Source organism: Syngnathus floridae, chromosome 20 (genome assembly GCF_059516105.1).
Source record: "Syngnathus floridae isolate MCC-2025c chromosome 20, RoL_Sflo_1.0, whole genome shotgun sequence".
Taxonomy (NCBI): domain Eukaryota; kingdom Metazoa; phylum Chordata; class Actinopteri; order Syngnathiformes; family Syngnathidae; genus Syngnathus; species Syngnathus floridae.
In genome coordinates this window covers 5703772-5724353 of record NC_142432.1, presented here as the reverse complement: position 1 = coordinate 5724353, position 20582 = coordinate 5703772, and the positions used below count along the sequence as shown (strand labels likewise).

Sequence of the window (20582 nt, the reverse complement as noted above, 5' to 3'; positions counted from 1 at the left end):
AATTTTTTTTAATTTTGGGTAAATTTGACCTTTTAAAGTGTCAAACTCAAGGCCTGGGGGCCAGATACGGCCCACCACGTCATTTTATGTGCCCCGTGAAAACAAATTGTGCATGAAATTTGTGTGTCATTACTAGAATTGCAAATTGTCGTCACTTTTAACATCTTTTTTTAAAATATTTGACCAGTTTTTACTGGTCTGATTTGAAAACAAGTTATTTGTCAGTTTGTTTTGTAGCTTTTACTGTATATAATATGAGGTGCTCATACATGAGGAATAACTATCAGGATTGTGTTTATTGTCATCGTTTTCAATAACATTGACGGACACTTCCTACGGGACTCGCCATGTATTCACGTATTGGCGCTTTGATGGACAGGCCTGCAGCGATAACAGCAGATTAGAAAACCCACACGCGCTTGTACATGGATGCCGCCGCACTTTATCTGCGTTGAGTCTGGGAATCATCACATCATAGAGTGGTGGGCGCTTTTCGGGGGGGGCTGTATCTGTGGTAAACATCTCACTTTGTTGTGCAGAATGACCACTTGAAGACACACGAGGGAGAGGGCACGTGGGCGGCCAAAGGAACTGGCGCAAGATGCAAGGAAGAGAAAGAAGGCGGCTGTGGTGAGGCCTTTTGTTCATTCTATTTCTCAGTTTAGAAGAGGGGGTGGGAGGGGTAGTGGCGGTGTGGTGTGATGCATGCTGGGAAACGAGGAATTGAAATTTTCGGACACGATTGAAGTAGCCTGACCTGCAGCCCGAGACTCCGCAGGGAAGGCGGGAAATGGAGCAAGAAAAACAGGGCGAGGAGAGGTGCCGGCCCAGAAGGGGGCAGGTGGAGGTGTGGTGGTGTCATTGCAGCGTAAATTTTCCTTGCTTAAAAGTCACCACTTGTAGGAGTAGTAATAAAATAAGAATAGCGGAATGTTTGTAAACAAGAAGCGCCGGGCTTCGTCCAGGTGCCACAAATTGAGCTGACGAACCAAAAATGATGACAACACTTTGCTGCGTTTGGGGTTGTGTTGCCAGATATTTCCCCAAAGGTTGATGGGTTTTCTTTTTGGATTCCCTCAAAAGAAAAAAAAACAAAACAGAAGAAACTGTGGGCCACAAGTATAAATCAAGTACCGTATTTTCCGGACTATAAGGCGCACCTGACTATAAGGCGCACCTTCAATGAATGGCCCGTTTTAAAACCTTGTCCTTATCATGTCAGATTTTTCGTCCAAATCAAATCATTCTCCATTTTATCTTTTTTATTCCCAACTTCAGATGCAACAAATTACTTTATAATCACAAAATAATGATTCATAGTATTTTTGATTCATGATTCATAGTCTTCAGCGGGCCACTTATGATCTATTTCATGACACAATGCTTCGGGCCAGTTTAAATTTAGGAATTTGGTCCCTATATATAAGGCGCACCGGACTATAAGGCGCTTTTGAGAAAACCTTAGGTTTTTAGGTGCGCCTTATCGTCCGTAAAATGCGGTATATGCTGTAAAGAGTTGGACAGAGAAAAATTGTAAATGTTAGCCCAACGCCACACCTAACCAGAGTCCCTCGAATATTTCAACGGCCATGTTAGCGGCCAGACTCCCAACGTGAGTGTTGAAGGAAGTTTGTGACGGCAGATGAGCTCCTGAAGGGGACGCCGTCCTGTCAGAGCAGCGTCAGCAGTCCGACGGGGACGCGGGTCCATCCATTACTGTCTCCGCCAGGCCACCGTGCCCTCATTTCCCCTTATGAGGCAAATTGAAGCTTGCACTTTCTAGCATGTCCTCCCTCTCCTTTTACTCCCCCCCCAACCGCCTGCTTTGCTTGCACAGGCCAAAGCTGATATGCATGACGGCTCTGCTTGGCTCTGAAAGCCACTCGCTTTGCATGTGTCCTCTGCCGGGATCAGCGGCCACTGCGGGAAATAAAAAAAAAAAAAAAAAAAATGGAAGGAGAGGAGCTCGGGGTCAGTGACGGAAGCAGGTGGAAGTGAGCTGGCCATCTAATAATGCCCGTGGAGGGACTGACTCCGCTCGCTCTCCACCTTGGCTACTTGATGAATTATCATAATTGAATTGACACTGCACTGGGACGCCAAAAGTGGAGGTGAACAAAAGTCTTGGGTCACTCTCAAGCTAAAATGAACGGAAAGGAAATTTAAAGTAAGCGACAGGAACAAAAGCAATTCCGTCGCTAAACGTCTTTTCCCCCTGCACTCCCGCGCCGGACTTTATGAATTGACTTAATTGACGGCAGCTCGGAGCACATGGGACGGGGAGCTATTGATTAGCTGTAGGCTTGGACTGGCTGGAAAATACCAGCGCGTCCCCGGGGGAGGCTCACAAAGCTTTGGGTCGGGAACGGCGCGTCCGCCTTTTTCCATGGATTTCTTCATAATGTCACCGGCAAGAAGCTAATGCCTGCGCCGCAGTCCCCGAGGAACCCTCGCCTCTTGACCACATTTGTCAAAGCCCGCAGGCCGTATTCCTGCCCCCATAATTCTCCCGACCGGGACCGGGAAGAAGCGAAAGCTTTATTTTGCCACGTCAAATAAAAAATAAAATAAAAATCTCACAGCTGATGGCGAGGACAAAACGCCTGCCATGCTACATTTGTGCATTTGTATTGGGACACCTACAGGAAGTGGAGAAAATGTGGAGCGAAAATATTGGGACAAGCAGATAACTTCTTCTGGCCGAATTTGACCGTGGGGCCGTCTAAAGATTGATTATGTCAGCAATCAATTGAGCCGACATCGCTATGACAACCAAGGATAAAGAGTTGCAGAATACGCTCTGCTTTTAATCAGAAGAAAAAAAAAAAACTGTGAGAGAGCCTTTTTAACGCACCACTTCCCCTCTTTGGCTTTTACTTCCACTTGAATGCAAGAGCATCAGCTGGATCCTAAAGTGGCCTTTCAATGAATAGTGATCATTATTATCGTTGAATTCGTTGAAGTCTTTAACGGCCTTGCGGGAAAGCAAAAGCGAGCGTCAGCGCGTTCCCCTGACCTCCGTCACCATTTCGGAACGGCGTCACAGGTGTCGACTTCCCGCGCTCGTTATAATGAAGGCGCCTAATAGAACATGACGGCGTCGTCATATTCCGGCTGTTTACACCGGGCGCCCTTTATTTTCTCGGCCCGGGCAGAAACAGCGACCTCATCATGTGCCGCCTAATTGCGTAAAAGAATGAAAACGAAAAAAGCAAATTGCTCGAAATTGCGTGTCGCGGGCTGACGAGCAATAAGACCCCTAGCCTTCACGCTCGCTCGTAAGCAAGATGAATGTGTCTGCTGACAATTTGCACCCTGATGACGCTCAGCGACCCGCCTGCACATTTACAATCGCAACAATTAGCCATTAAAGGTGACGATCGGTTTTATCGAATGCGGTCGCCGCCGCCACCACGCAAACAAACGCGTTCATCAATACACGCCGTTAATGGGGCCGCTTTACATTGGGAAGCGTCTATCTGCCTCCCAGAACACCCCCCACCATTCCCCGGCCGGCCTTCCTCTGAATTTGTATTTCTCCTCTAACGAGCGACGTGAGCGACATGGCGAAGCACCCTATGGCGCCCGGCGAGCCGAGGCTACCTCGTCGCAGCCTCGGGGGTGCAATTAAAAGTGAGGCAGGAGAATGTCAGCCAGGTGGGTGAGCCAGCGCGATGGAGGTAGGAAAAGAGGGGAAGGAAGAGAGGTGTGTGTGGGGGGCGATGGTCTTAAGGCCTCCATACTGGCCTTTGACCCGTTTGTATACTTGTATCGAGCTCACATATAGGTTTGGGGGCGGGGCAGGAAAAATACTTCCAAAGCTGTTTTACTTGTAACAATCTGCAGAGAAGGGTGCTAAAGCATGCACGTTAGTTTGTCGTTAATTTATCACAACGACAAGACTCTCTCAGTTTCATCATCTGCGCTCCTCTTGCTATGCAAACAGAAATAACTCCCAGGGAACCTCATCAATAGGTATTGATCGATGGCAGCGCCGTCTAGACTCCCTGACGCTTTGGCGCAACAACGCCAACGCCGTTTTTTTAATGTGATGTATGAAGGCATCGTCGCATATCGATCACTTGCCATCCCGCCGGGCCTTCGACAAATGTTGATGATATCAAGCGGGAAAGTCGGACAACACGAATCAGGCTGCAAAAATGAGGATAAATGAAAGCAGGAGACATTGCAAGCATACTGAATACACCGAGCAGAATTAACGCTGGCAAAATTGCCTCATTAAGTTACCTTCGGAGGCTTTCGTCATGTTGAAAATGTAGATAAAACCTCAAATGGCCTTTTGTTGAACCTTCTCTTGCTGTGTTTTTATTTTTTTTGGAAACAGCACAGACATCAATAATGGCTGATACTGTATTTGCCTCATGTGCTCATCCTGCCACATGCCAGTTAGCGAGCCATGGGGGTGAATATGTTTGCAGCCGCCGACTCCCTCCCTCTGACTCTCCTCTGGCCGCCGCATCGCAAATAAGTGGAATGAATCACACAATCTGGGCCAAGTCCACTAGAGCCCCCAATTTTGCCTCCTTTTCTTTCCCTCCTCGCATCCGTCAGTCCGACGCAGTAGCCGAGTGGCCCACTTTGGAAGCCGCAGAGGCCTGCCCCAGTCACCCTTCATTTTGTGCGGCGTTGGCTCCAGCTCGCCTCTTGTCTTCTTCCTTACGTGGAAACGGTGCCGACTGATCAAGCCACAAGAAGCACTCCCCCGCCCCCCCTATAGATTTTGAATCTTGGCCTTCCTGTGTGGATGAAAACACAACACGCAGTCTGAAAAACTTCAGTTCCTGTTCAAACTGTCATAGAGACAGAGGGAATGAATAGAGGCCGTCTGTTTACATCAAAGGCGTTTTTATCTTTTGGATTTCACCACCAGCTTGCACATGATGGCCTGACAAAGGTGGGAGGTGTCCGGGGGGGGTGTACTGGCTTCCTGCTTCCCCCGCTGTGATCTTTGCGCTCACCAGCCAGTCCCGACGTCCGCTCGCTCGATGCAAATCAATAAGCGAGACGCTTGAATTCAAAGGCGTCTATTTGGGGATCTGCATGTGACTCTTAAGGATGATTTGTTGCCATTCAGGACAATTAAGATGACATCACGCCACGCTCAGGAAGGGGAGGGGCTTTGACCCCGCACAAAGTGGACTTCTGTTCTCACGTCAGTCGCCACGGTTACCGGAGTGGAGGCAAAGGCAAGGAGGCTTATGTATTCATGAGAGAGCACGTTAAGTGTAACAGAGGGTCAATGGCGAGAAAACACAATTGTCGCACAACGCTAAATAATACATGACGCTAAAACAAAGCCGCGGCCGGCTAAAATACGGCCGCAATAAAACCAGCGCACAGAGGAAAGAGTTCCCCCCTCGACGGAGAGTAACGACCTTTACGCCGTCGCCTCCATAAAACAAGGCGCTGACAGTCGGGAGCGCCTGTTTTTTGCGTTATTAACGACCTCACGTGGCGCCTTTTTACGCCTCTTAAATTGGAGCAAATTTCTCCCAAACTGCGCGCCAGCAGCGAGGCGAGCAGGTGCTCGGGAAGTCGTTTGTCACCGGCCGGCCGGCCAGCCGACGACGCACGTGCCGCCCGCACAAACAGATTTTTTTTTTTTGCTCTTCCTCATATTTGCATCTGCTAGCCGTTTTCCTCATCATCATAGTAAACACCAGTTGACAATTGTGCCCCACTCTTCCATAAAATGTCTGCCAGTCATAAGCTCGCATCCATAAATAACAATGAAGGTGCTGTAGAAAGTAAACAAAATTTGCATACAAATGTTGACATTAGCCAAAGTTCCTCTCGTGGCCGTTTAGCTGGACGTGAGGCTCGGGCTCGGGCTCGGGACCAAGCATTGTACAAGTTCTGCTATTGTGATTTGTTCTCGCTTCTGATTGGTTGAGGCAGATCGTGTGAGTCTTTTAAAAACACACGCAAAGCAGAATAATCAACATCCGTCGGCATTTGCGCTTCCTCAACCTTGTGGTTGATTCACCTTTATTTACCTCGTTTTATAGCCCCCCCGAGGGCGTCGCCCGCTGGACCAAATGAGGCCTGTGATGGGCTGTTTTGCTTTTATCGCCACCTCGCCGACCCCCACGGGAGCGAACGGCTAATGAACAAAGAAGGCCGATTGATCGCCGTTTGCCTTTGATTCCCGAGCGGCGACGAGGCGCACGCTTGGCTTGGCTTCTCTGATGGCCGCGCTCGCCTTTTCTCCGGGATGCTGAATTGCCGATTGTTTGCAAAGAGGGAGCGACGGGAGGCAGGAAGTGACCCTATCGTGGGGGGGATCGTGAACCGGGGTGTCAGAGGGTAACAAGACCAAAGGGGACTGTGGGAACCAAAACGCTTATGTGGTCCGAGGGGTCAGAATTTGCCCTCAAATTTGAAGTGAAATATGAACTGGTGGAGTCCGGGGAATGACAGCGGCCTCTTTGTGACCGATACCGGTTCATTGCAGACAGACTGTCTATTGACGTACGCTCCAAAAAAGAGATTTAATTTTCTTTTGTATTTTTATTTTATTGTGTCATATACTGGCAAAATGTACACCACCCGACTTTTGGATGACCGAGTCGTAACCCATCAACGCTCCTTTCAACGTCGTCCACCTCCAGTGAAAGTTCAGCAAGGCTGCAAGCGAGCACCCGGGCGCTCGCAGGAAGTTCTCGTTCCGGGCCAAATGAAAGATTGAATTATTTGTCCTTATCGCGTGGCCAGCACATGGCGGCCCGGTTTCTATTTCCCATTTCACACCTGGAATGTTGCGAGATAGCTCGTGTTCCTTTTGGACCCGATTGACAATCGGCAGTCAAAAGACGGAATTATCTATCGCAAGGCTACCGCCCACACGCCCCGCCCCCGCCCGGCTTCCTCCATGCGCTGTTATTCGAGATAAACAATCAATAGTGCATTAATGCGTCCCGCTCTCCGAGCAATGTCACCGGCTCACTTTGAGCAGCTAATCTTGCTCAGCAACTGGAAAAATGATAGATTGGAATTTGACTGCCTTGGGGCCGTCACTCGCTCACGTTTGAGGTCAGCGCGTGTTTCCTTTGCTTCCTCTGGCGGCGTTAAAAGACGTACGCTCGCCTTCTTTACAGCAAAGGTGACCACGTTTATTGCAGAGCGAGGGAGTGGGGGGTGAGGCGGGCGAGCAATCGATTTACAGCGAGGACTGGACGTTTTAAACATGATTCCCAGCCAGACATTTAAAAGCATTGCAGTGCTCTTGATTTGATGAGCGCTCCCCTTACGGAATTCTGATGACGTTCCTGTTCCTGCAGGAGGGAGGGCGAAGGAGGGGAGGGAAAGGTCGTTGGGCCGCGCTATGGTCCCGCTTCCTCTTTGCAACGTGACACATTTGCATCTGCATTCCCAAAGCTGCCATTGAGGGGAAGAAAAAGGGCGGCTTTTTGTTGGGAACCTCTGTGAGAAAAAAAACAAAACAAAGGCGCACTTATGAAGAGGCCCCACTCGCCTCTCCTTCCCCCGCGACGCCAATCAAACACTCATTCGCTCCCCTTTCATTAGTGTACCTCCCCTCACGACCCCACAGCCAGACAAGAAGAAGACTCCGCCAAAGACCGGAGAAGACCTTCAATTCAAAAACCTGTTTATTTTGCAGCACTGACTCGCTCTGGTCATGTGAAACGTCTTTCTTGTTTTAGGGAAGCGTTCATGTCAAGTGCCAAGCTTCCAGTTTCGAAGAGAAAGAAAGAAAGGCAAGGCTTGGTATGCTTGGGTTGGCTGGAAAGTAATGTCGGGGCAGAAGGAGACCAAAGTGGAGCTCTTGTGTTGGATTCAAAAGAAAATCAGCTTCAGAAGATGTTAGCGTGGCACTTCCCAGCCGCAACCCGGCAAAGTTTAGAAGAAAACAAAAACTACAAACTAGAAGACATCTGGAAGATTCGACTTTAAGACGAACCTTTAACCTAACCAGGAACAATATCTAAGATGGGGTCGCATTGTTTGATCCAGAAAGTCTTCTTGTTTTTCTTGTGTTGGCTGGCAGCTCCCCGTAGAGGCGAGCTCTCGGCTTCCGATTGGTTGCACGCTTGAAAAAGTTGTCCGGACTTGCACAACGGGCGAGACGCAAGCTCAGCCACCCACACAAATAAAAGCGGCCCAAACGCGACACAGCGAGAACGTTGTGAAGAACGTGCTCATCAATGATGCAAGATGGCTGAGCAGATGTCAGCTTTTTCCGTCAACACGGCTTGCGTCAGACGGGTCGGGTTGAAGCAGCGCCCTCGCGCTCGCCTGCCGATTTACGAGGTTGCGGCGATTTTTCTCCGACAAGTTCGCCGGGTAAATTAAGTCGCTTGTCCTGCTTGTGCTACCAGAAGTAAAAGCAGCGGCGTGTTTGCTATCCTCCCCCCCTCCCTGTTGGAACAAACAATCCCCCGAAGCCAGCATGGTCAGTCGCACACGTGTTTGTTGTTGACACCAATATGGTGGACGTCACTTGAGGTTAGAGTAAATAACATGAAACCTTTTTTTATTTTGTCGGGAGAAAACAATTTGGGAATCCCTTCTGTGCACCACTTGACCTTAGCATCTTGGCTATTAGCAGCACTTTTTTTTTTTTTTTGTCAAGCACTACCTGCCGCTGTTAGCGTACCCTTTGACCTCTACTGTGTCACCTAATCTCGCTCTCTCCGCCATCTCAGCCCGCTCAGACTCTCTTAAAAGCCACTTAGAGGCTCCCAGACCAGCAGATTGAATTAAAGCTTTGGTAAATCAAATTAGCGTTAGAGTGAGCGAAGCCTCGTAGGAGCGTCCCGTCTGGACGTCGCGTGTCATGGGGTGACATCATGGCCGCCTGTAACATTCTAATTGGTGGGTGGGGAGCCGCCCATTCACAGGCCTTGAATGCTGAATCAATTGGATTTGTCCGAGTGAGAAGATTGGTTTTATGAATTTGCCATTTGGAGATGTCGCAACAATTTTACAGCTCAAAGCAGATCAAGATTGAGAACGACAGCACTGTTTTATCACATTAATAAAAAAAAAAAATTATATATAAATATATATATATATGTACTTATAACCCTCAGAGCAGTGATGCTAATGAGATTCTAATTCTAATTAATACAAATGGAATGTTTAATGCAATTTTTCCATTTCAAAGAAAGTCCGGCGGCGGCGGCGGCGTTGCCCGAGCACACAGTGGGATTATCCTCTGGCAAACAAGAACCCGAGTTTGCCTTCATCGCCTTGATTAGATCAAACTGGCTCGGAGCTCCTGACACTCGAGGGGGGCTTCGTAGCGGCGCCAAGGCTCCGCTGGCCAGACCTGCCCCACTTCCCGGGCCTTCCTGGCATATCCGTTGAGTCGTCCTTTGTTTTTCAGATTCGATCTGCTCCACGCAACCGTCCGAGCCCCCGTACTGTCCGCAGCCCCACCCTGCCCTAGTTTTCTCAGGAAACTGGAAGCTTCACAAAAACAAGAAAGAAGGCCACTCAGGGAGGTTAAATGACGGCAACGTCCTCCACATCCTTCACGGCAGTATCGATAGAGTCTTCCGTGTTGCGTCTTTCTCGGGGCATTGAAATCGATAGCAACTGGACGGCTCTGTTTATTTTCCAAGACGTTCGACCCGTCCAATCACATGACTTGATGAAGCCCTCTCAGATGAGAAGAGACTTGTGAGCCTTTGGAGCTTCCGTATGTCGAGTGGAGCTTCATTACCTCTGCACCATTTCACCCCCTTGCGCTGCCCAAGCATAATTGGAGGCCCGCGAGACCCCAAACGTCCATTTGTCACGTATTGCCGTCAATGCGGCCCGTCACGGGATGACCTTTCCTCAAAGTGGACGACTTTTGCCGCCCCCGTCGGCATGGGTTTCTACACTAGCGTGCTATTCTTAGCGGCGGCGTCCTTCCGGCAGACGTTGGCTCGCTCCCGTTCGACAGGTAGTTTGTTTGGAGCGCCTTCCATTTTATTTCTTTCCCGGCTTGTCTGAGGAGCGCGCTAATGGTGGCGAGGGAGCCCACAATGACGCCTGCTTTGCCTGTTTCACTCGAGGGGGGGGATCGTCAGAAAAATAGCAGCTTTGCTGATGTGCCGCCTGTTCATTTACAGAAAAAAAATGATAAGAAAGTCACAAAGGCTTTTTGTGCACACAATGGAATCCAGATATCATTCAGGAAATAGACAGGAGACCATTATCCACAGGAGGAGGGGTGACAGGCCCGGGGGGAAGAAATGTGCGCACCAAGACAGCCAATCCCCCGCCCCCCCCCCCCACACAAGCCTCAAGCCAAGCAGCAAAGAGACTTTTTTTTCTCTTTATTTTTAAAAGCCGCAGTGTTGCTGTCATCTGCAATAACGCCCATCATTCCTCCTGCAGGCTGCTGGAGAGCACAAGCGAAGCACACGCGCACACGCACGTGCGCAATGACTATGTGGCAGCTGACGACCTTCAGCCTGGTGCGCAAGAAGCATCATGACTGCAAACCAGGCAGGCATGACTAATCGATCATTGATTCATCAATTTTAAGGCCATGGTGCGGGATTCAAAGTTAGCTCATCGCAGCTCCACAAATATGCAGCCTCAACGGGCGGCTGCAGAAATGTACGGGCAACGTTTTGGAAAGATTTGGTTTGAACCACTAGATTGCTTTCACACAAAAAATGGCGGCAAGTAGCAGATCGCGACACAGACCCAACGAATCGATTTTGATGCATCTGCATTTTGTCCACCATGTTAAATTTGCAGTGTGGAAGATGGATGGACAGCGGATGGATACGTTCCCCTGCAGGGCAGCGGCAAGGTCAGTGCAGCCTCAACGGGCGGCAACTGCTGCTGCTGAAATTTGAGGAGCATTTGGAGGTAAACATTGTGTTGTCATTATGCTTTCACACGCACATGATTGCTGATTCATCATCTGTCAAGGATTTTTTCTTTCCCCCTCTGTCAGGCCAAAATGTAAACCATCTGCTTTCACTCTTTCGGAGTTCGACAGAGCTTCACGGGCCTACGTTCAAATCTCCGGATCGTCCACCGGGTTTAGTGGTAAGGTAAGATATAAGTTTGCTGAAATGTTTTGATGGAGAGCTGTTGCAGTGGTGCATCCCTAATGACTTGCTCCCCTGGTCACATGACTCTTGTTCCGCTCTGTAGCGCAGCTGTGCTCATAGTAGATCCCCTATTAGCCCGCTGTCATCCCTCGGTCAATATGAGCCCACGCTCGCCCCCTCCCTGATCCAAACCTCCATGTCGGCCGGCACCTCCCGCCCGACCGTGCCCTTGCGCCCGCCGCGCGCTCGCTTATTAAGCGGCTGTCACGTTGAGCGGCCGGGCCCCAGACAGCCGTTAGAGGCTCACTGCAGGGTCGCTTAAGCTCGCGGGGCTTTGCGCCGAAGGGGTGGGGGGGCTGCTGTGGTCCCAACAAACACACACACTGCAAGGACAGCAAGAAGAGAGTTTAAAGACGGATTTGCGCTGCCAGAGCACAAATCATTTATTAAACCATAATTCTGGCGTGAAGTATGAATTTAAGAGCAACATTTAAAACGCTAACTTGCCTTGCTTGAATCCTTTTAATGGCTGACTAATGTTGCTTGGATCCTAAATGTCAATATACGTGTGTATATATATTTTCATATGGTAGGTAAAGACAGGCCTGAAAATGAAAAAAAGAATCGTTTTCAAGGCTAAGGAAAAATATAACCGGTCTATTTCCGTCATGTAAACTGTTCGTTACAGAAGCAAAATGTTCCAATTTGGGCAAGTAATTTAGCGAGTTGATTTACGCGCGGTGGCAGCGGTGACCTCCGCCGCTCAGCAGGAAGCGGCCGCATGCAAACAGGAGCCGCAGACGCGCCCGCAGCCATGCGAGACTTGATTAGATTTTGATAGCGATCTGGATCCGTGATTCCCACTATTAGATTATTACCGTGCAGCTTCACGCACACACACACACGCGTGCTGGATCGAGGGATTTCATTCCAAATCCAATCCCAAACTCCCCCCGCGTGCCGTCGCTGGGTCAAAAAATCGATTTCACCTCAAACGGAAGACAGACGGACAGATGGACGGACGGACGCTCGGTATCCTTGAGGGAAGTGACTCGAGTTGGAAAAGAAACCTTCCTGCACCTTTTTTTCCGGACAAAATATCTTTAAAATGTATCTTTAAAAAACACCAACGTGAAAATGTAACCTAATCTCTTAAAGTCTTTAATCTAAAAAACAAACAAACACTTTTATCTTATCTCTTTTGCGTTACAAAAAATAATGCCATTTCACCCCCATAAAAAAAAAATGTTTTTCTTCTACAAGCCTTTTTGCTGAATCAAGTAGGGAGAAGATGGATGAGTCCATTGCGTGAGAAGGAGGCGAGTAAATGAAGCATTTTGATGCGTTTCAAAACAAACAAGCATCAAAAATAATTAATTGGCCACGATAAATGTGTTGATTAGGACTACAAGAATACTGAGTGTTAAAAATAGACAAACACTTGAGTCATCAGTTGGAGGAGATGCTGGCGGGCGTTTGCTGCCGCCTCTTTGCACCTGAGAGGACCAACAGCCCGGCTGCAAGTTGGAAGGCGAACGCTCCTAATTAGAAACGCCGTGGCGCTCGTCCTGCGCTTGTGTGTGAGTGTGTGTCGAAGGCGGGGGGAGCGGTGGCGATTGGCAGCCGCTTCTTCAACATTGGCAGCACTTTGTCGCCTCCCACCCAAAAGAACAAATCCAAAGTGATTTCATCCTAGAGCGCCAAGCGACTGTGTAAAGATGGACTTTTTGCTCATCCTCACTTGTGTGTTTGTAAACTCGCGGGTTCCTCACTAAGCGGCGCCGGGCCAGATTTGGACCAACTGTTCAACTCGTTGGACCCGCGGCTGTCACTCAACAAGGGCGACAAGTCGAATTTGTTTTTTTTACAAATGTCAATATCATTACAAAATTCCGATTTTAAAAATGAGATTTTTATTTTGTAAAAAAATAAAATAAAAATGCTTATCCTCGAAAAAATACCCACCCCTTAAGGAAAAAATTGTTAAAAAAATATTTTTAATTTTTTTTTGTCGTAAGATTATAATTTAGTTTATACTCGAAAATATATGGATTTGCGATAATCTATCGAAAAAAAATATGAGTCAAAAAACAAAGGTTTTCAATTTAAAAAAAAATCCACTCCATTCTTATTACATTCAATCCTGGAGGACCTTTTTTATCAAGTAGTTTCTATATCAAAAAATGCCCTTTATATGTTCAAACTCAATCTTAAACGTTCTAAATCAATCAATCTAGCTTTTTTATCAAGTATTTTCTATATCAAAAATATATGGATTTGCGATAATCTATCAAAAAAAAAAATATGAGTGAAAAAAACAAAGGTTTTCAACTTAAAAAAAAAATCCACTCCATTCTTATTCCATTCAATCCTGGAGGACCTTTTTTATCAAGTAGTTTCTATATCAAAAAATGCCCTTTATATGTTCAAACTCAATCTTAAACGTTCTAAATCAATCAATCTAGCTCATTTATCAAGTAGTTTCTATATCAAAAAATGCACTTATATGTTCAAACTCAATCTTAAACGTTCTAACTCCAGTCAGTGTATAGCAACATAGCGTACGGAGTAAAGCACTCCATTATCGAAGCTGATTGCCTTCTGTTCCAGACGTGGCCTTTGCAGACATTTTCCTCAAGTGGAACGCTTTCACTTTGAATTGACAACATCTGCTCTAGTCTGCCAGCTTTAGCCACGAAGAGCACACACAAACACACACACGCACACACAATCACCATGCAGCCTGTTTGGAAGTAGATTTAGGACTTGAGTGGAAGTGCTGCACAAAGCAGGAGAGCTAATGAGGCATTGTTCAGCGAGGTGTGAATGCAAGTTTATCTTTTTGCCACACGGTGAGACAAACGAGGTTTTTTTTGGGGGGGGGGTCATTGGGATTTAGGAGGACTTGCCACTGAGCTGCCATTCTGGCCCACATCCAGCCTCAAAATCCTCTCAGCGGAGACCCGTGGAAAAGTCACCGCCACCGTCGTCGTGTCGTTGTCAGTCGTCAAACGCAAAGTCGTAAAGACAAAGTCATCCGAGCGGCGCAGACGGCGGGCCTAACGGAAAACAGACGTTTTCCAGAATCGGGGGGCCCGGGAGGCTTTTTGCGGCTTGCAAATGTTCTCTTGTGGTCACATGATGACAAGTTAAGGGCAAACAAAGATGGCGGCTGCACAAAGAGACAAGTGTTGAATGAATAGAATGAAAACGATTTTAGCCAAGCGTCCGCAATGTTGCGCAATTTCAGACCACACAATTTCTCTCCAAAATGTAATCACAATTTTTTTCAACAATTTTGCCACCCCACAAGTGATGATGGCTTGAAAAATATTTTTTCTACCCGATTCCTCTTAGTTAGCGCCGGTGTGCTACGATCATGCTGTTTTGTTTTAGCTGCAACATTCAACCTTGATGAGGCAGACAAGCTTGACATTTCTCACACAAACCCGGCCCAGATGTTTTCCTCTTGTCTCAGCAATCGCTCATACGATGCTGACGTTTTTTTCTTTTTAATGCCAAGCTAACACAATTGACACTTCATTCGTCAGCTTAGCGTGGAATCTGGGCTACTCTTTCTCCGCAATCAGTCAAATGGTTCTAATCTAACACAATTTCAAAAATAAACAACACAATTTTGAACTTCCACAAGGCAGATAAGCTTGAAGTAACTCACTCACTCACATGGTGGCGCTGTTTTTTAGCATATTAGTATGTACGCATGTGACTTTTACTTTGACCTTTCGTCTAATCTCTGTCAAATTTGAATTATTGCTAGAAATTACAAGTGTCTCTCGAAAGGCCACACCCTGAAAGAGTCTTAATACCGAGCAAATTGAGCGTGACGGTTACGATGCCAAGATTGAGTCTTTCTCATTTAGTTTCCAACATGGACCGATTTAGTCGAACAAACAGACAAAACAAGCTGACTGCCTGAAGGGGCTATTTGTGTTTCCAAATGTCGCCAGTATACATCCATTACAGTCACCGGAAAATGTGGGGGAGGAGGAGGGGGGGGGGGTGAGTCTGCTAGGAGTTTTGCCATTATGAGCTTCAGTGGCGGAATGAACATCGGCCAGCGACGTGGCCCATCTGGAGCGCACGTAACATCATCAAGTCGGGATCAGCGGTCAGCCACCATCGCGTGACGTCACGGCCCCACGGGGGCACGGGCCAGATGGAAACCTTTTCTTTGGAAAACCTAATCTGCTGAGTTGGTGACTTGACAGAGATCAAAAAGTGAGCGTTGGGTCTTAGAATCTCAACGCTGCTCGAAAGGATGCAAACGATTGCGCTTAGTTGTTTTCTTTCCTGTCCCTGCTTGTCACAGCAGTTCTTCTCGCTTACACACGCCTCCCGTACCCACACACACACACTTTGGACCCAACATATGAGCTTGTGCTATTTGCAGCCCCTTTAAATATTCAGCACCTGCCGTGTTCCCCGCTCGTCTTTGATCAGACTCCGATTCCACTGTGCCAGCTTTCATGTGCAGGCATCAAACCGGCGCAACCTGCACCGTGAGCCTGCCCCGCTCACTCGCCCGCGCACATTTCTTCCCCTCTCAACGGGATGCTCGCCATCGCCAGGTCCACAACAGGCAACTTGTTCACACCAGGAGGAGGAGGAGGAAAGGAGCTGAGTATAGTCCAGCATGTGTCCTGCCCTCTCCACTCCTCATTAGTGTGTGTGTGGAAAAAGTGAGTGCTAAATCCCAATGCCGTCTAAATCTAAATCCTAAAATGCATCTTCATAATCACAGCTCAGCTGAGAGCTAAAAGTGACAAGTTTGCAGAAGCATGCCGGTTAACTAAATCTTCCAAAAGACACCCAAATCTAAACATCACTTTTCAGTACTAATGTGGACATTTAATTCTCTTCTAATTTTGTCTAATTTAATTATCTCGCAAATCCAACAAAACAAACAAAGCAACAAAAAAGGCCATAGCATCTCGCCAGTAACCGTCCCATGCACGCCCTGAAGCATCGTACCTGAACGTAGCGGGGGGGAAGGGGGGAGGGGGGGGTGGGTCGTTAGATGCGCCCCTGCCTGCGTGTGCGATATGAAGTTTAACCCCCGCGATAAAAGCGCACAAAGTCGCGCGTCACCGAGGATCTGCGCCGCTACTCTGGAATGAATTCCGGGATGGGGAGGCAGGGGAAAAAAGTTTAAATCAAACTGGGAAAAGCTTTTTTTTTTTTTGCTGAATAAACATGAACGCATAAAGAAGTCGTTTGTTGCACAAACCCGATGATGCGAAACCCAGAAGAATCAGCCAGGCCGGACCGGAGCAAGCGCACAAACAAAGCCGAAACGTCAGCCTCTCCTCACCTGCAGGGCACGACGGGAGCGGCGGCTTGGTCTCCGCGGAAAAGCGGCGGCAGGGATGGAGGGGAGGCTGCAAGATGCAGCGAGAGAGGAGTATCCGATTGAGAGCAGCCAGCGTACGTCGCCGCGCGTCCGCAGCAACTGCGTCCTCGCTGGCTGGATGACACGGAGGCTGAGGGGACGCCAGCCGCCCATTGGCTGTCGAGTCCCCGGTAGCGGGCGGTGGGAGAGGGGGGTGACTGAGGGGGATGGCGGAACGGAGGGAGGGAGGGTGGGGGCGCTTGGTGGAGGACGGGGGGAGAAAAATAACGGCGTTTAAGTTAAACGCCTGTGTTTAAAGTTTCAATCCGTTTGGGTTCCAAACACTTTTGATGAAGTCACAATTTTTGAAAAATAATTTCATTTGTGCTGTACGATCTGGAATTGACGAAGTTAGTTTATTTTTTATGTTTGAAAAAAGTACATAATTATTGTGACATTATTTTTAATCAGGCAATCTCCTACCATCCACTTAAAACGTCAAACATACAACCCACGCCGCTATTTACTTACATTTTAATCCATTAGTATTTTCTGTCTAGCATTTTTTTCTAATTTCTATTCCATGCAAAACATTTGCAATTTATTAAACATAAATAAACGAACATGTCACCGTTCTGGACTACGCACATAAATGCTCAGGAAACATTCTGGCGACATTTTATTCCATAAAATGTGAACCCGCTAAAAGAGTAATTTTGCCCTTTTACTTTGCACTCAGAATTGACATTTGAAGTATGTAAACATCTTAATAAATGATAACTCTGTACAATATGTGCTGTCCATCAAAACTATGGACTAACCCAGAAACCTTCTGCAGTTTGATAAAATGGAATTGATGTATGGCGTTCCTCAGGGCTACGTAGCCTGACTCTTTTGATTTGACCAATTTCGCTGCTTTGCTCAATCTTGCTGATGTTTGGGGAGGGGGCGCGGGTCGATGACTTTGTTTGTGTCTTTAGTGATGTTTACAGTCGAACTGCTTTCATTTTGGGAGGCTGATGGAGGCGCGGGCGTGCCGGCCAGAAATCAGATTAGAGGCCCAACATGTAAACTGCGGGGATGGAGAGTAATCAAACTAATGCAGCTCATCATTGCTTCATCCGGCGCACATTGCCTCCACCAGATTACTGCCCTCTAATCTCTTCTGCATGTGTATGTGTGTGTGTTTGTGCGCGTTTGCGTGTGTGAGGACATATACATGGAACAAACTCTTAAGCGCTCTCTTAGTGGACTACAAATAAAATGTTTACGAGCCGAACAAGTTGGAATGGAAATGAGGTTGGGGGCCTCTCGTGACGTTTCCAATAATTTGCAACCTTGCTCTTGTGCGCTCGGATATTTTCTTGTTATGTAAACATGGAGCTGCGAACTTTGACAAGGGGAAGGTCAAACATTTTAGTGTTGATCAACTCAGTAAGCCACGCCCGCCGAAGCCGTGTCGACGTTCTAACAAGTCTTAAGCTTAATTAATGCAATGGGATCACAATAAGCTACGACTATTTTTTTTTTAATGAAATTCTAAAATGTAATTACATGTGTGGCTTATCGGCGGTGAGGATCACACGGCGAAGGTGTGATTCCTTTGGAAAGTGTTATTTCCCGATGACAAGATAAGGAACGCTATTATCGCAAGAAAGAAAAGTCATTAAGTTGCGTAATGCGTGCCATAATGAAGTCAAGATTTAGAGATGCGTGAAAACAAAAACAACTCAATTGATCGTTTGCCAGAGTCGCTTGGGGACGTTCCCTTCTACGTTCACATCAAAATTAAAACATTTGATCTTGAAATAAATAGACAACCTCAGTCCATCCGAGGCCGAATTTCGGGGCTGATCCAGATCGGTGAAAAACAATAAACAAATTGTCCCGGATGAAATCAAGCAAACACAAATCGTCTTTTCCAGGGTCACCCTGCTGCCCACCTCTATTGATGGCGCAGACAGGCCGTGTTTTAACCTTCCCTGTCGTGTTTTTTTCTTAGCAACGGCACTCATGGGTCAGCCCCCCAATCCCCCCCAAAATAGACCACGAAAATTAAATTCCTTTAACTTTGTTCTTCTTTTTCCCTGAAGGACAAATAAGCGTCTTCACCAGGGTCACTGTAAAACACTTTCATTTATCAAAATGTTTTTTTTCTTTTAACAAAATACGGTTTAAAAAAAATAAATGAACCCAGAAGGCTAATTAGAATCAGATTTATAATGCATATACTTTTTTTAATCTTCCAAGGTGTCAATTTGATGATGCATTTTGTCTGCGTGACATTTAGGCTCAGTGGAATTGGCTTTGGGAATCTTGGGAGGGTGTTGTCTTATTTTGGTGTTCCACTTCTTGGCTCAGGAGGAGGTTGGGATGGCGGCGGCGGCGGCCTCGGCGCGCCCTCGCGGCACAATTGTGCCGCCTGCCGCGAGCGCTGTGATTTATGATGCCTTCCAGATGCACACACTTACATTCTTTTCCTCTCCTTTCTTCTTTCTGCCAGCGCCGCCTCACGGGAGGGTCACCGTGTCGTCCCGCTCGTCTTGACGGGAAGTGCTCATCTCCGGCACCCGGCTGGCTTTTTACTTTCTCTCCCCGAGGACGGCATGTGCACGCTGAGCACCTTTGGCTTGGGCTGGATGAACATGACTTCATCAATAATTAAGTCAAAGGTACTTGCTCTCAATGCTAACGTGTCCCAGGTCAAGAAATGCAAATTTTAAACTGGGGATCTTTTCAAATTTGATGAATATCCTGTCTGGTCTGACTTCAAGATTCCAGACTTTCATTCAACATCTGCCAAAACTATCGTCATCCAATACGGCCTTTCCGACAGCAGGGCCAGAAATTTGGACCCAATATGGATTAAAAGTTTTTAGTTGATTCCCTTCGATGAGATGAGAGTGGCTCGATCTTTTCATTTGGTAGTTGGACAAACTGAATCAAATCCAGATTGAATCTGGTTTGACATGGTGATCAAGGAAGCAAACTGGCCATCTGCTTTCAGTCGGTTCTGGCTGACGTCTTCAGAGACTGAAGCAGATATTTGCTCGACTGGACAAAAGCATTCTCGCAGACATGATGTCAAGGTCAAAAGCTGCGTTCTTAATGCAAAAGAAAAAATGGTTAACTGGCTTCAGTTCTGCTTGCTCTTATCTGCTCCATCCATCATCACGCAGCTCGTAGAAAAATATCATTGGCCTTTTTGGTCTGGTTTATCCTGTGACTTTGCAGACCCCGGAGGCGTCCGGAGGACAAAAGCTTTTTTTTTCTTTCTGCTGCCTGCATTTTCAGCATATCGAGGTCAAACCTGCAAGGGATACTTGTGATCATCAGCTGTTGAAGCGGGAAAACACAGACTATTCACGAGAGACGTGGTGGAAATGACGCAGCTGATTTGCTTATTTTGGGGATGTTTACATTGATCGGCGTCGGCGCATCGATCTCTAAGCAGACTGTTTAGAGCGCCGCTCGGCTGGAAGGAGATCCTATTGATTATTTCCCGCCCGCTTCTAAGTCTTCCAATTAAGCGCGTCATAAATTGAGTCACATTCATCACACACCTAATGAGATCTCATTAAAATAAAAAAAGTCTTTAGTTTCTGCTACATTTCTTCTTGGGAAACTTCTCTCTCTCATTGTGACTTCACGAAATGAGCCTTGAACAGGTTTTGAGCCCTAATTGGCTTGAAAGTGATTTGAGAACCTAAACCCAGTTTTGAAAGTATGTCCTGACACAGCCATCTCTTTTCAAACTCCAACCCTAAACCAGACTTGAACCTCAAACTTGTTTGAACCCCTAATTGTGGCTTTAACCTCCAATTTGAAGTTGGTGAGTCCGAAAAGGTTTTTGATGACCTTCGTTAGGAATCCGCGGAGTCGGGTTCGGGATAGTGGTGGAGGATTAGCGGTGCAGATGGACGCCGACTGGACGCTGCGAACAAATCCCTCGGCGATGTGGTACATTCAACCGCTTGTCGTTTGTTCTCATCCGGTTGGACATCAATTTAGCGACATGCTAATCTGCGCGGCTACCACTTGTACTTGATCAAGTGACATGATGAATTCGGCCAAATGTTGAGGGGAGTCTGGGGGCTTGGCCTTTTTTTTTTTTCTTTTGGTTTTACATAATTCTCTTCCTATTAGCAGCAATATTCAGTGTTTTTTCATTGGGAGTAGGGTTGTAATGA

At 47.2% G+C, this 20582-nt stretch overlaps 1 protein-coding gene and 1 long non-coding RNA gene across 2 annotated transcripts in view; one reads left to right on the top strand and one right to left on the bottom strand.

The window, feature by feature from the left end:
• LOC148380938 (cadherin-6-like) overlaps nt 1-16577 on the bottom strand; it is a 29023-nt gene extending 12446 nt beyond the window's left edge. The window contains exon 1 of the mRNA XM_088364023.1: nt 16375-16577. The gene's annotated coding sequence lies outside the window, so the exon portion shown is untranslated. The remainder of the gene's footprint in view (nt 1-16374) is intronic.
• LOC148380937 (uncharacterized) lies at nt 537-19909 on the top strand. Its single transcript, XR_015854716.1, has 6 exons — nt 537-630; nt 10372-10451; nt 10523-10596; nt 10741-10854; nt 10943-11042; nt 18896-19909. It is a non-coding gene; the product is annotated as an uncharacterized LOC148380937 (long non-coding RNA).
• The last annotated feature ends 673 nt before the right edge of the window (nt 19910-20582 follow it).